Source organism: Lissotriton vulgaris, chromosome 9 (genome assembly GCF_964263255.1).
Source record: "Lissotriton vulgaris chromosome 9, aLisVul1.2, whole genome shotgun sequence".
NCBI classification, from domain to species: Eukaryota; Metazoa; Chordata; class Amphibia; order Caudata; family Salamandridae; genus Lissotriton; species Lissotriton vulgaris.
This window is the reverse complement of record NC_141697.1, coordinates 125,535,376-125,549,988: the sequence shown is the minus strand read 5'-3', so window position 1 is coordinate 125,549,988 and position 14,613 is coordinate 125,535,376.

Sequence of the window (14,613 nt, the reverse complement as noted above, 5' to 3'; positions counted from 1 at the left end):
GGGATAGTGAGGTGGCGGAAGGGGGGCAGAGGGTATGAAAGTGTCCAGGCGGCCACTCCTGTCGATGCGCAGGCAAGGACCGGCGCCTTAAGTCAATCACACGTCAACTGGGGGAGCAGAGAAATGGCGCCCACCCGGGCCGGCAGGCACCCCGCCCAGTGAGAGACCGAGGTGTAGGGAGTGTGGCCTCACCACCCTGTGAGGTGCCCCCGGGACGACATCCAGTATCATGCAGTGCTGGCCCACACAGATAGCCTTTCACCGGAGGCTCGATTGTGCCCCCCGAATTCTCCCCGCTCCCTCCTCCACACTCCTCACCTGTGGAAGCTTAGCGTGCTCGGGGTTCACTGCTCACCAGGCTGGTCCAGCGTCAGGGGAGCGGTCTGTCGGTACTCCAGGGCCATGCAGCTATGACCCGGGCTGTTGGGGGCCACCAGGATATGTGGGGGGGGGGCGGTATCAGGAGCCACGCTGGGTGTGGGTCCTTTCAGGTGCTCAGGCCGGCCCCCCGGCAGGGAACTCGAGTCGGGCGGGGAATAGGCCCAAGGCCGGGCCTCGATTTCCACAGCCGCCGGCCAGGCCTCTCAGGCATCCACTGGGCCGCTTGGACGGCGGCTGCTGCTTCCTTCAGTAGCTGTGGCGGCAGGGGAGGGCGCACAGCGTGCCCCGCGGTGGGGAGGACAGTCCGGTTTACCGCTGGTTGCGCTGGCGGGCCGCTATGAGAGGCGCCGATGCTCCGTTAGTAGGCCCGAAGCCGGGGCCTCGCGTTTCAGTGCTGCCGGTCAGGGGTGGCCCCAGGCCCGGGTGGAGGTGTCGGCGGGGCGGGCAGCATCCGGAGGCTCTGTAGGTGTAGCGGCGGTGGCGGAACCGGGCAGAGCGCCGCTGGGTGCACTGGAGTGCCCGCACCCCGGGAAGGAGCTGCAGATCGCCGGTGACCGCCAAGGGAACCCTCACTCGCCGGTGCGGCCGCCGTCACAAGGCGCCAAGTCCGATCTCTCGGCGGTTCCGCTGCGGCAGTCACCGGGGGCCGCGGTATTGTGGCGGAGTTCACAATAGCAGGCAGTCTTCCTTCGCCCCCGTGTGCAAGTTGGGGGAGTTTATGGCAATTTTCGGCGAAACGGCGGGATCGGGCAGGGAGCTCCGGAGACCTGTGTCCGATCACGCCGCCATCTTAGACACGACCCCCGATATTTCCATTTTTAAAGTTCATTTAGTATGAGGGGCTATGACCTCTAAAGCCTTTTCCACTGGTTCCTGTCTGGAGGACATTATGGTTGCGGTAGATTGGTCTTCTATTTCATCTTTTTAAGTATTGTATCATAAGCCACTGATGTTGCATCTAATGTGGTGGCTTAACTTTAAACTAACATAATCTGAAGCCTCCATTCCTGACATAAAGTAACAAATTTTCTAGCTAATGCGTCAAGCATTTTCAGTTCTATTAAGGACACAGAGGCAAGGATTATCCCGCCCTTGGAAGATGTCTATTGGGTTATTGTAGTCTTTTGGCTTCATATATATTTGTGATGTTATAAAAGAATGTTTTACTGTGTTTAATGAGATTCCACACCCCCCCCCACCTGAATATTTCACAGAAGTTTCTGGAGTTGGGGTATTATGGCTTTTGATTTTTTTTTTCTCACCCAGTGATGCCAAGGCAACTTGAAGTGGCCTGATGTTCGTCTGACACTGCGTCTATTCGCTGAGAAGGGGGTTCGTCTTTGCCATTTGGAGATGAGCCAGTGGGTGCTTGGTTCCAGCTTAGTTGGTTCAAGGTTTTATAGACTTATGTTATTTTGCACAAAGAAAGAGGAAGGACTTCTGTCCAATGAACATTTATACATTGACATGAGATTTGTGGTAAGGAGGAGCCATGAGGGTTCATGGGTGATGTAGTTTAAAGTTGATTTGCTGCTGTATTTGATAGTAAAGAAAAGAGAAGTACAAAGCTAGAAAAAATAGTAGACTGTAGTTCCCTCTTACTTTAACTGATATGCAGATGTGAATGTGATTAGCCAAAATGCTGTCACTCACAGTGCAAGACAGCCAATAGAGGAAGTAGACGGAGGGATTGCCCTATAATGCTGTGGTGGGGGAGGGACAGGATAAATGAAACTGACGAGGGGCAGAGGGAAGACTCAAGCTTCCTCTATGTGAGTATATGTATTATTTATTTATCATGAAGTATGCAAAACAGCTGTGTGTATGCCACAAACCCTAACTCCTTTTGGGTAGTAACAGGCAGGCAGCCACAAGTAGGTGTAATAAACCGCTCAGAATCATTCTCAGTGCAACTGCACTATCTACACAAATGACAGGTCTACGTACCATGAATGTGCATCCACGTAAACCCCCACATAACAGCCCAGCCGCCTCACACCTCACAGAAACGGAGGCTAGGTTATGCGCCAAAGTCAAGTGGACATATTTGAGCGCTCTCAGTCCAGCAGCAGTAGAGAATTTGGAGTGCCAAAGATGTCGCGTGCAAATTTAGGTTGAAGTTTGCTAGTAAAGGTAGCCATGGATTAAGCATCGCTATTACTGCTCAGCTATTATTTTTGTTTAAGTCTATACAATTTCCTACCTCGTAAAGCTAGCTCCCTGATGGGCGCGCCCCCTTACATTCTCTTCAAGATGTGACTGCTGCCGGAGTCTGAAGTGAAATTGGAAGGGAAAGGCCCTGCTGAGCCTCAAATATCTGGCTGACCCGGGCCCTCGCACAATCTTACTTCACGGGGTGACATACTTGTTTTTCTCCGCGCTCAATTCCAAGCGGACCGCACAGTAATCTATTCTGCAGTATTCTGCTATTTTAGACTGGAAATAAGCATCTTAGGCTGGCTCGGTGCCCGGGCGAGGGAAGGCCGCGTGCTCGCAGCTGGCGGCTGCTGTGCTTCTGTGGGCTCTGGCGTCTCTCAGATGTGTCACCGGGGGACCTCGGCGGGATGATGTCACCGGCTCGCGCAGGGATGCGGAGCGCCCCGCGTGCCGCTCCAGCTTCTCCCACGTGGCGCGGAGGACGCAGGCTCACCCCTGATGGGTCACCCGCAGTTCATGGCAACCGCATGAGTCAGAGGACAGGCTTAGATGCATTTCAGTAATGTCACTGCTGGAGACTTAGCATATCATACATAACAGGGATTCATCAATGAACATTTTAAAACGCGCGTAATTAGCGCCATTTAAAACGATCAGGCAATAGCTCAGACCGTAAATATACAGCCAGGGCTATGTAGTCTCAAGTTTCAGCGCTTTAAATAAAAGATAATTATCTATAGGACGATGCATGGCTATTTCTGGAAAGAAAGACGCCGCGTCTGTTTATCTATTTCAAAAATCTAGATGGAAGGAAACTTTGTAGGGAATTCGAGAAAAGCGGAAGGCTCAATTTTCCCAGTAAAAGCTTTCAAAGATTTTGCGATGAGTCAACGGTTGTTTTGCTAATGCAAATCTGGACTAGATTTTCATTGTTTGCAGAGAAAATAATCGGTACTTTTCAATATATTAAAATAGGTGCGGTCATTGAACTTCAGATGGATTTTTTTATGCTGAAACAAAGTAATGAACCGGTTTCCTGAAATTTGCAAAGCCCCCCTTTCCATGTATGTATGTATGAGTGTTTAAAGTCGTTCTATAGTGTGAACCTAGCCAAAGGGCAGCGGAGAGCTAGACATGGTCAACGACGAGCATAAAGTCATCTAGTAATATGGGAGGAAGCTGGTTTATGGAATGTTAATGTGTTGTGATGTAGTATTTTTAAAGAGGCGTGTCTTCAACTGATTCCTAAATTGGAGCAGTGCTGGGGCACTCCTGATGGACACAGGGATGTTGTTCCAGGTCCTGGGTGCTTAGAATGAAAAGACCTATTGTCTTTTAAAATATATATTTTTTACACTTATTAGGTTGCAGCATGATGGCGTCCTGGCTGTGGGTGTGCCGAGACCCATCAGAGATTTTGAGCTTGTCTTGAAGATAAGCCAGTGTGCTGTTTGTGATGGCTTTGTAAATGATTATAGAAAAATTGGTCCTTGACGTTAATTCAATATATGCAGTGTAAACATAAATTAGATATTCATTCTACTTCTGATCAACCTTCGATTGAATCTATTATGGTTGATAATAATCAAAACAAAACAAACATAATTAGCCCGAAACATTCGTTGATGCGGAAAAGCCACACCTGAAACAAAAAACTCTGTGTCTCACCAGGTTCCGGGAGACTCTCTCATTTATTATACACTTTGAAAAAACATGATAGGTATTTACAACGTAAAAAATACACAGTTATTTACACAAGGGGTTCACTGTCAAAAATTGACGTGCACAGATAAGAGTGATAGTAAGTGCTCGTGTGTGAAAAGTGACCAAAGAGGTGAGTGAGAAAATAGGTTAAAATACAGTATAGCTTTTTGGACGGAGATTAAGGTTCAGTCCTTAGTGTAGGACATGAATGAGCCTGCCCTTGATGTTATATTTGCAAAAAATGTAATTCTTTCTTGCTGGCACGTAATTGAAAAATCCTCCATATTCTGATTGGTACAAGGGAGAGGGGCGTAGGAAGAACAATGCAGGTACAGGCTCAGGAGAAGCTGCTGGTTTTGAAGATAGTGCGGGCCAGTTCGGCTCGAAGGAGCTCCATGAAGATGGGGGTGATGTGATCATATTTCCTCAGGCCATGGATGAGATGTGCTTCAGCCTGTATGATGCCCCTGGGGTGTGCCAGTGTGTAGTCTGCAAGGTCATGAAGTAGGTCATTACCAACATCCAATCCAACTTGCTGGTTTTTACAAAACAGTTGAAAAACTGGCTTTTTGATCTTCCACTGCAATTTTGATCATGGTTGGTGCAGAGGACTTGACGGTACACTTCTATCACCAAGACGCATGTGCCGCGCTTTACAAAAAAAAATCAAAATCAGAGCCAGATGCAAGAGCCTGAGGGCTTGCACAGCAGTTCTAAAGTCGCTTTCTGGAAGAAACAATTTGGCTTTCTTCAGAGGAGAGGGCAGTTACCAGGCCATCTTTTTTCTTGTGCCATGTTTTCTTCCAAGGTGAAGTTGGTGTCCAGGGTGAATCCAAGTGACTTGGCATTTATGTAATTTACCCAGGTTGTGAAAGTTGAAGAAATTGATGTACATAGGCAGCATTCATTCCCCTTCTTCTCCCACTCCTCTCCCTGTGAGCACCATGAATACCGTAAGCTATTGACCGTATCACTCTGCCAGTGAGACCCCCTACCCCTATACATATGTACAGCCAGTTTAGGCACTATGGCCTTTTTACCCATTAGGATCCCCGGTTTCCCTCCTGCGCGTATCTTAAACCCCCCCCCTCTCCCATGCATAGACCATGAAACCCTCTCCCTCTGCGCGACCCCGCTGTGAAAGGCAACTCTCCCACTTGACTCGCACAAAACCCCCCCCATCCCTTCTTGGAGAGGCATCCTTCGCCTTAGCTGACGTTGCCCTCCCCAGCTGCACCTGACTGCCCCCGCTCTCTCATGTACGGGTCATAAGATCTCTCTCTCTCTCTGTGACCCTGTCCCTGTGTCCACCCTGGCTACCCCTCCCTTCTCCTCACGTGGGCAAGTCATAAACCTTTTTCTCTTGCAAGACCCTGTCCTTGAGAGTCACGGCCGCGCCTGACCAACGCCTCCTTCCCTTCCATGAATGCCCCTCTGTTGACAAGCCTTCCCTCCGCGCTCGACTGTCCACGCGGCATGAATACCACTCCTTTGATAACCCCTTCCCCCGAGTCCGGCTGACCACACATGTCCAAGGCCATCGCTTGAGTCAGGAGATACCATTTACTGCCCTTATTGTATGCCACTATTGATCCTAGCCACCCCACCCCCTGGGCTATGATCAGGCGTACACATCCTAAACAATTGACGGAACACTCAGCTGCGTGATTGCCCTCCCCTCTTATCAGCAGGTCAAGGGTCCCCATTGTGAACACATGTGGGGTAGGATCACCACGAGGATTATAGGGATGTCCTTCTCTTGCGTCATACAGTCCTGATTGTGTTATCGAGTGTTCTGTAAGGTATAAAACCAAGAGTCTCAGCTCACTTGTTAGAGCACCTCCCGAAAGACACTGTGTTTCGTGTCCGAAATGACTGGCTCTCCTCATGAGAAATAAACTCTGTTCTTGATTCCTGCTTCCAGCGCCCGTCTCTTTATTTTGGTAATGATTCAACATGGGAACTAAGAGGCGGTTTGCGCCAGCGGCCTGGGCATCGATAGGATTATGGGCTCGTTTTCCACAATTGGCGCCCCAACGCGGGGTCCATCAGTGACATGGGGTTCGATAAGAGAGATCCAGACGAAGAAGTGAACATCTAAATGATCGGAGCATGCCTGCCTTGAGAGGGCCCTTGCCCGGCTGCCGATCGACAGAACTTCACCAATTCTGAACGGACCTCCCTTGAGTGACCTATTGTCCTGACTGGAATCCCACAGGAATGCTACAATGGAGTAAGAGAACGATCGGGCGCTGGAGGAGGAAGTCAAAGAACTGTCCGTATGGTCCGGTCCGGGTAAGATTAAGTAGGGCGTTCTTACGCCTGATTGGTAGGGTGGTTCTATCCACCTGATTGATTGATTGATTGTATTGAAAATCGGTATTTGTATGCCGACATTATTGGTATTGGTTCATTTAGCTTTGAAGGCTACTTGACATATTGGTTCTCTTCTGAGAACGAGACATTCTCTGTTTGCAAACAGCGGCGAATAGGAACGTCGTCCCTCTTTGCAGATAGAGAAGGGTAGGTAATGCAGACTTTTGTCCCCGGTATTAATCCGTCATGCCTACTTTTCTCCCCACTGGATTGTTTGAAGTCGATTAATAATCGATTGTTGTTCTTTGAGATCTTCCCTGTCTACAAACTGAGACGAGTAGAAATATTCTGTCTTCCTTTTTGGATAGCGAAGGGCAGGTAATGCAGACATTTGTCCCCGTTGTAATCCGTCATGCCTGTTTTTCTCCCCACTGATTGGTTGGTTGCCTGGACATTGTTGTTCCAGGAATTGTTTCGTTTGAGGTATTTTCTGCCTGCAAACAACGTGGAGTAGAAATATTCTATCTAGTCTTTGCAAGCAGTAAAGGGTAGGTTATGCCCCTTTGTGAATTCGTCAGTCCTACCCACTCCCCACTGTTTGGGGGGTAGCTCGCATGGTCCGCCCAGGAGACTACCCTTATGGAGGACATATGCTCCCCGCTCATGGGCCATTTAGTGGAAGTAGACCATCTGGTCCGTCCAGGAGGCTACCCTAGTAAATGGAAGTACATCGCTCGGTCTGTCCAGGATGATACCCTAATGAAGGAATATATGTTCCCCTTTTGATCGATAATCTCGTTCCACCCCGGACCATTTATTGGAGGGAACTCGTCTGGTCCGTCCAGAAGTACCCCCTAGTGAAAAGGACACATAAAAATATGAAGTGATCACCGTTCCCTACTAACAGAAAACTTTAGCTCGAAACACGCTAAGGAAGAGAAAGAAAAATAATAAAAAGAAATCAGGCTAAGTCAGTAACCCCCTGATGAGCTTTTGACTTCACTAAAAATAAGAAACATTAGAAATAGTTCGTAATAAGAAATGTAAAATGGTGAAAAGTTTGACAACAAAAAATAGCCACAAGGTAGCTAGGCTTCACTGCCTATTCCTGCTCCCGACATGTCTGCCTCATTGCCCGCCACGCCCAAAATAACGGTCACGTGAAATAGAAACAATTCAATAGGTACCTACCCCCATTCCGGAAGCTCCCGAAGTGCAACAGGTCCGCGGTTACGCCCATCCGGAGGGCGAGGCCTCGAGGCACGAGGGGCCCACCTGGCCACGGTCAGGAGGAGATGATGTTGGGCAGGCGGTCCAAAGAATGGCAGAGTCCTCTCCTTCTCTCCTGCTGCCCTGCAGGCCACGGGGGGGGGGCTGTCTTGCCTCAGCCGCCGACCACCCCCCCCTTCTGTCTCTCGCCTGGTCCGACCCACGAAGAAGGCCGAAGCCAAAAGCGAGAATGGCGGCGCTTGCAAGTAGTCCCGCCGCATGTCAAATTCCTGGACAGTTCCAGGTAGTCCTGCCACGTGTCAAGAGAAAAGGGGGGGATGTCTTGCCGCAGCCACCGACCCCCCCCCCCCATCTTCAATGGCTGGCACGGCCAATATCGAAGCGACGGAGCCGAGGAACGGCGCGGGGTCGCTGGAAGGGGGAGGTGACGCGAACGAGCCTCCCCCACCTCCCTCCAGGTGGAGGCTTCCAGCGACACCCCAATGCTCTTACTTAAAGAGGGTCAACATCAAAAAGCGGTCTTCTGCCCCGGACGGGCACACGCCCCATGTCTGTTCTTCTCCTCAACCTTGAAGATTCTATAAGAACCGGGGGGCACCCCGATCCCTCCGCATGGGCGCCCCCGTCCCCCTCACTGGGAACAGCGACATCGACGCACTCCTGCCAGCGCCAGCTTCAGTTTGAAAATGGCTAAGGTGCGGCCACGGCACAGACTTGTTCAGTTCCGGAGGAACACCAGAATGACCCGGTAGGAAAATTGTTGCCGCCCTCCCCGCTCTTTTGACTATCGTTAGACTGTTTCCACTTGATTCAAAACTTTTTTGAACTTCCCACGAAAGGCCCCGGTCCAACCACGAATCATTGGAGACATTCTGACTGTGCTGGAACTTGCCTGACCCCACCCAAAAATGGCACCGACACAAAATGAAACGTTTTGAATAAACTTTGTTGCACCCTGATTGCGCAGCTTTTTGTCCCGAGATATATATGCAGATTTTGGATAATGAAAGTAGATATGAAGGATATTGAGTATGTGCTTGGACAATGAACTGATTTAGGGTGGGTACTGATTATGATTTGGAAAATGAATTGGTGTAATTTAGGTAACGAATGAACTTGGATAATGAATTTATGAATTTATTAAAGATGAATTACTGACATGCATCATGCTTGCTCTGTAGGGAAGTTTAATGCGATTTTATTGCACTACTGCACTTTATACAATGAATTACCACAAATTTCGTTCTTCTTGTGTACAGTTTCAATCTGCTTTGTAGCCGGCCCACCGAGTTGCAGGCCTGTATTTGTACATCAACACTTTTTATTAAAAGTATTTTGGAAAAGAAAGCATGGTTGTAGCAGTTGCATTAATGAGTTTTGGATGTCTTACTACTGTGAGCGAAGAATAAGCATGATGAAAGATGTAGATCGAAAGGGATCAGATATTTAGCAGCTACATTGTGTGTCACCGGCAGCCAGAAAGGTGTTTGGGACACCCTTAAAACGACACCACGGAAATGCCACCTGACCGTCACCTTTGCACCCGACGAAGAGGGTTGCGACCAAGTGACTCATGTAGATACGCAGATCGTCAATGATTATCTATCTGACATTACTGGTCTCCCTGGGCTTAAACGCCGAGATGGTAAAGAAAGGCGGTACGTGGAGATAGGTCGAGTAAGAGGTAGGTAAAGGCATTTTCGGACTACTGCATGCTGATGTACTTTGAATGCTGTCCCCCATCCCTTCTTCTTCCTCCCTTCTGCAGGTCACGTCAGAGCGACGGCTGAAGTGTGGAAGAGCGATGGTCGAACCACCGACGAAAAGGGAAAGAGGGAATAAGTGTATAGTCATAACGATAAGTTTAAAAAAAAAAAAGACGTAGACTTAAACATGACTATTCCTCCTTAGAACATAGCGACTGAGAGAATGGACTGACATAGAAACTGGACAGGTACTGAATGACGAAAATAAAAATTGACTAGAAATGACGTGTTAAATAATGTGACTGGACGTTTGACTAGGTAGGGAAAGGACAACGAAAATTATACGGGTAAGGGTTGCCACGGCACCACCCGTCTAGGAAGTTAGAAATGCTGCTGATGTTCAAAATGCACTACCCCCTTTTTCACACTTTTATAGATATAGCCAAGCTGTCCGACTGTTCTCCCGATCAATGCTTGCCGTTGCCTCAGCCTGGAGAACTTCCCGCCAAAGGAGGGAACAGAAAAATGGCTTAAAATCCAACCGTGGGTAACTAGCACGACCAGGTTAATTTCTGATCGACCAACCGAGGTGTGAGTATTGGCAATTGGGAACGCTCGCAGACATGACAAGCGAGAGGAAAAGGGGGGAAGGGTAGAAAGAGCTAAGCACGTAGATAAATAGGATAGTAAAGATACATAGGATATAATATGAATTTTGTTGGCCACCTGTTGTTTCCTGTCTTGTCGTGAATGTCTTATATATGTGTAATACATGTGCTGTCTTCCCTGTCTGAGTTTGTGTGTGTGTAATGTATGATTTTATGTCTTCCCTCTGTCTGTATCTGCATGTCACCTGACCTTTGCTGTTCCGTGTTGTGAGCGCACTAAATGACCTATTTTTGTACACGTCTCTCTCTCTCTCTCTCTCTCTCTCTCTCTCTCTCCACCCCCTTATCTCTCTCTCCCTACATGTCATACGTGTACCTAATGGCTCGTTTAGATTGCGGACGACTCTCACTCTCTATGAGAGTCTCCCTATTTTTTCCTCCCTCTTTTTGGTAAAAATTGTGCCCCACCGGCACCAGTCTGATTTGATACATATTGAACGCGAAGGCGTTCAGCGAAATTGACCGAAACTAAAATGATTGAATCTCGCCATATTACTACCTCTCCTTTCTGTAAAATGAACGAACTTGAATTGGCTGAGAAGGAAAGGACAGGTAAGACGACTAAAGTCCCCCAAATCTGGCCATTTATAGGGGAACTGTATGTCAATGGCACCTTATGTCTGTTCTTCAGAGACAAACGCCAACGTCTAGATTGACCTCCAATGCCCAGATTGCCCCATCCCCTTTTGCACCCAAGCGCGAGCACCCGAAGCATCCCCGCCCCAATTTTTGATAGAACCCGGTTGCTGTCTCGGAGATAAGCACGATGACCATGAGTAACTGTTGACCCTCGAGAAAATCTTGTTTTACCTGACTCTCGATAATGACACCCCCGCCCTGTTTGAAAAGGTTAGCCAGTCCTGGAGGGAAATGCTCTGTAATGTTGAATATGATGTAATGCACAATTGATGGGAATATTATTTATCCTCACTTGAGTTATAAATAGGACGATGATTAAACCTGCTATAAACTCAGTAGGAATGCTGACACATGCACTGCTTGGTAATAGGACCTCTGACTGTGACCAATGAGCGTATCTCCCAAATGCGTAGACTTGAGGGAGGAGTTCACATGCGTAGATATCTTCTTTTGTCATTTCACTGAAACATTGTCTTGTACCTATTCAAAGATTCACGATCACCGAAGGAGATGGGTCAGATGTGACGTACAGCCTGACTGCGGATCTTGGGACATGATTTTAGATGACAGGGGCATAATTGTTATCTCTGGGCCTAGTCAGGACGGTACAAACTGTTAGTCATTATCTGTATGAGTATCTAAGTAATCTTGTCTCATTGTGCCTTGAACCCATGCAAGTATGTTGTCTAATATATATGTTTTTAATATGTTTCTCCATACAGAATTTCTGTACATGTGTGGTTCCTCCTTCTCTACCCCACTTTGCCCTGATGAAGGTGTTGCCCCGGACGGGGCTACACACCGAAACGCGCGTTGGCGTCTGTTCCTATTTAGGAACCCACTGAACCAACCCGGACATTTGATCATCGGTCCCCCTGTCATCTAAAATCATCTCTGCCTAGTGTTGTAGAATGTATGAAGTGTGAAAGTTTTTTGTATGAATGTTAAGGGTATGTTAGTATGGAGTCAGAACCACCATTTAATTGTTGTTAAGATGTCTATTTATTTTGATGCTAAACTATTTATATCTATATACAATGACAATGAATTCATAGAAATAAAAAATACATTTTGATAAAATCAAACTTGTTATACGATTTGCTTGGGTTCAGGGCAATTCTTATAATACAAAGGACCTCTCCTAGGCCATTGACTAAAATTACTGTGGGCAGGTCTCCTCCCAGTGTTTGATTGTTACTTTCCCCATCGACCTGCCTAAATTGATGTGGGGTCCCCCTCCGATTTCAAAGCTGTTCATTGGTCACATTTTTTTCTTTTTTAAGTCAGAAAGATTTTTGCTATGTAGTGCGTTTAAATTATTAGGAACTCAATGAAATGTAATTTTCTATGTACTGCATTCTGCCCATCACCTTAACTGTCTCCAAATGTTAGTATCGACAAAACGCTAATTCATCAACGATGCCTGTCTGCCTGTAAGCCCATCAATTGCAAATATGACTGCTGCTATGTAAAAAGGGGCGACTGTGAAAGTTGAAGAAATTGATGTACATAGGCAGCATTCATTCCCCTTCTTCTCCCACTCCTCTCCCTGTGAGCACCATGAATACCGTAAGCTATTGACCGTATCACTCTGCCAGTGAGACCCCCTACCCCTATACATATGTACAGCCAGTTTAGGCACTATGGCCTTTTTACCCATTAGGATCCCCGGTTTCCCTCCTGCGCGTATCTTAAACCCCCCCCCTCTCCCATGCATAGACCATGAAACCCTCTCCCTCTGCGCGACCCCGCTGTGAAAGGCAACTCTCCCACTTGACTCGCACAAAACCCCCCCCATCCCTTCTTGGAGAGGCATCCTTCGCCTTAGCTGACGTTGCCCTCCCCAGCTGCACCTGACTGCCCCCGCTCTCTCATGTACGGGTCATAAGATCTCTCTCTCTCTCTGTGACCCTGTCCCTGTGTCCACCCTGGCTACCCCTCCCTTCTCCTCACGTGGGCAAGTCATAAACCTTTTTCTCTTGCAAGACCCTGTCCTTGAGAGTCACGGCCGCGCCTGACCAACGCCTCCTTCCCTTCCATGAATGCCCCTCTGTTGACAAGCCTTCCCTCCGCGCTCGACTGTCCACGCGGCATGAATACCACTCCTTTGATAAATCCTTCCCCCGAGTCCGGCTGACCACACATGTCCAAGGCCATCGCTTGAGTCAGGAGATACCATTTACTGCCCTTATTGTATGCCACTATTGATCCTAGCCACCCCACCCCCTGGGCTATGATCAGGCGTACACATCCTAAACAGTTGACGGAACACTCAGCTGCGTGATTGCCCTCCCCTCTTATCAGCAGGTCAAGGGTCCCCATTGTGAACACATGTGGGGTAGGATCACCACGAGGATTATAGGGATGTCCTTCTCTTGCGTCATACAGTCCTGATTGTGTTATCGAGTGTTCTGTAAGGTATAAAACCAAGAGTCTCAGCTCACTTGTTAGAGCACCTCCCGAAAGACACTGTGTTTCGTGTCCGAAATGACTGGCTCTCCTCATGAGAAATAAACTCTGTTCTTGATTCCTGCTTCCAGCGCCCGTCTCTTTATTTTGGTAATGATTCAACATGGGAACTAAGAGGCGGTTTGCGCCAGCGGCCTGGGCATCGATAGGATTATGGGCTCGTTTTCCACAAGGTCTTTACTGTATCTTGTTTGTTGTTCGTGGCAAATAACATTAATTCTTTCTTGGTTGGGTGGGGTTCCATGTAGGAGCTGGACACCCAGGTCTGGATGATGTGCAGGCAGTGTTTTAGGAGTTGGATGCCTGAAGCAGAGGTGACTTTAAAGTAGAGTGCATATTGATGAATCTTGATGCTTTTATCTTTGAGTGGAGAACCAAGTGGGTCTATGTAAATGTATGATGATCCTTATTGGTTATTCTGCTATCTCATATTCATAATTCTCTAATCACCTTACACCTGCAAACCCGGACCTTCACTCATTTATGTAAACATATCTGCAGGCTCCAGCACTGGCCCTAGACCTCCCAAATTTCCTAAACCACTTTACTGGCAACATTTTCATTGAAATATAGAACTCTGAATAATATACTATTGTAGATAAGTCAGGGCGATCCAATCTTTGGGATAGACCTGAAGCAGTTTTGATCTGGTAGTCCTTCTAACTCTAGCATGTCATGGTGAGATTTCTTGCAACCCTCCTCTTGCAGGTACTAGGCAGTGATATAAAAAAAAAAGTGTGGGAGGTCCCTTGACGGTGAATGATCTAAAAGGAGTATCTATTAATCCTTTCCAAGTGGAGTGGCCTATAAAATTAAGGGCATGGAGTACCTTGCATCTCCTGCACTATATATCTATATGTATATAAACACACGCGGATTGGCGTGCTTAAGCCATATTAAACGGCGGGCTCTCGACGGGGTACGCCAACCCCTAATATAAAACACACTCCTGGTCAAAGTTTCAGCCACGAAAAGAACCAGAGTCGGAGCCCAAATGTGATACGGTGCTGTCAAGTTTATTCAGCAGAAGGAAACACCCAACGCGTTTCGAGATCCGCCGATCTCTTGCTCACGGGTCCCGAGACCCGTGAGCAAGAGATCGGCGGATCTCGAAACGCGTTGGGTGTTTCCTTCTGCTGAATAAACTTGACAGCACCGTATCACATTTGGGCTCCGACTCTGGTTCTTTTCGTGGATGAAACTTTGACCAGGAGTGTGTTTTATATATATATATATACATATATACATATATACATATATACATATATGTATATATATATATATATATATATATATATATATATATGCGCAAATGCAGCTCTCTCCCCAAACCAGCGCAGCAG